Source organism: Octopus bimaculoides, chromosome 2 (genome assembly GCF_001194135.2).
Source record: "Octopus bimaculoides isolate UCB-OBI-ISO-001 chromosome 2, ASM119413v2, whole genome shotgun sequence".
NCBI lineage: Eukaryota > Metazoa > Mollusca > Cephalopoda > Octopoda > Octopodidae > Octopus > Octopus bimaculoides.
The window spans coordinates 43,657,927-43,660,119 of record NC_068982.1 but is presented as its reverse complement, the minus strand read 5'-3'; positions in this window follow the sequence as shown (position 1 = coordinate 43,660,119).

Here is a 2,193-nt window from a genome sequence, read left to right as displayed (position 1 = left end):
GATCAGATACATCAACTAGAGAGCAAGCAGATGTAGTCAGTTACTCATGACTGTAATTTTCAGCCAGGAGAACTTGCTAGGTCGTGGCCAAGTTCCCTCGAGTGTTTAGGTTCTAAACCACAACACCCTCCAGTTGCCGCATAACATTAATGGTCAATCAATGTCCTTGGCTTCCAGCTCAGTTCCGTTTGTTTCAGAGCCAGCTAGACGTCCTTTCTACAACATCTTCCAACCAGAGTATAGCTACCTTTTTCTCTCGTCACACCACTCCCGTAGCTGTCAATGTGCTCTACACAAACTTCCCCATGATATATATCTGCGTGTATGTGCGTGTGTGTTTGTGTATACGTAAACGGGGTCGACTTGCAAAGAACTGGGTTCTTAAGTTCGCTTGTGTCCTCATTTGACAGCAACTGTATCCTGCTAATTCTTCTGCAGCACATCCTTAATTACAGCTGAAGATCATAGAACAGAAACAATATCGGGCGTTCTGACAAGCATCGGCTCACAGAAATAATCAAGCACTGTATCAACTTACTTGCCCCAACGTCATAGTAAAATTTGGATTAGTCATAGTATACCACTAACGATATAGCCTAACTGTGGGAGCGTCATAAGCACCTCGTTATCGTTTTCATCATTATTTTAAAGACAACATTTTATGTTTGCGTGGATCAGACGGAATTCGTTGAGGCAGATTTTTCTATGGTCAGATACTCTTCCTGTTGCCAACTCTTACATGTTTTCTAGCAAGGCAATATCTCATGTGGCTGGATATGTTTTCACGTAAAACTGGACACCGATTGTATGGCAGGAATGCTCATTTTACAACTATGACGTGGTGTCAAGACGTGGACATACGCACTCAGACACGTATGCGTGTGTACGCACACACACATAAGTACTCACATATACAAATACGCACGGACACACACGCACATGCATAACTCTTCCCTGTCTACCGAGCGAGTGTCCGTTCTTGAGAAAGCGCTCAAGAACGTAATTTACTCTTACATCAAAACTTATTAATTGAAGCGCATTTTTTCCATTGACTCTCACAATACAAACTGACAGTCATTCGTTTCCAAATCCAGGGTTCAGTATCATAATATAGAATACCTGTTCAGCTTAGAATCACTTAAACACGTTAAAAATTAGTGAAAAACATAATTTGACAAAAATAAAGATTCGCTTCATGACTTTGATATTCTTCTAAGTTAATGTCATCAGGAAAAGTAGGAGAAAGAGATTTCGAACACCGAACAATGTCTGTAACAGAAACACCAAGAGGAACTTCAGTTACAGGCTGACTTGCAGACTTAATGGGTGATTTCAGCTTGGTAAAAATGTACATTAATGCAATTTGCTTAGAATGTCGCGTTTTTTTTTTTAAGTACTGTATAAGAGACCAGGAGGGTTTCAATATCATTAATAATCTTGAAGGCGGTGAGCTGGTAGAATCGTTAACACACTGGGCAAAATGCTTAGAGGCATTTCGTTGCTCTGTACGTCCTGAGTTCAATTTCTACTGAGGTCGGCTTTGCCTTTCATCATTTTGGGATCGATAAAATAAGTACCAGCTGAGCACTGGGGCCGATTTAATCGACTTGGCCCCTCCCCCAAACTACGCAAAAAAAACAGGCCTGCCTCTCTCTGTTAAAGGAGGGAGGTAGCACAATCTTTATAATAGACTCAGCTGATAGCTGTACTCTTCCCAGTTGTTCAGCAAAGGTTATCAGTCTCGTTGATTCCGTACACTGTCGAAGGCATGCAGGACAGTTTCACTGCTCTGTCCACACCTCAGGCATGTCGGTGGGACGGCACGACCGTGCCTCGATAACCTCTCTCGAACAGGTAAAGCTGATTGATAAGATAACCAGGCCAGGGATTTCTGGTAATTATCCAGATACCCCGGTCCAAAGGTTCTCCTACACAGGTTAATCAACTGACTTCCATCGACGCCCAGAGTCTCTCCCAGGACATCGTTTGACATAAACTCTACCAGCCCGCTATAGAAATCCGTTGTGGAACTCCTGCAGCCGGTATTGCCTACCCGGGAGTGCCTGTCGACACTCTAACTGCCACTCGCCCTGCCTAGGTCTACGCTTGATTCATGGACCAATATTCCGTAGGGATGTCAATCGAGGGAAGAAAAACCTCACGTGCGGTGACTACACCTGCTCACCATCCAGG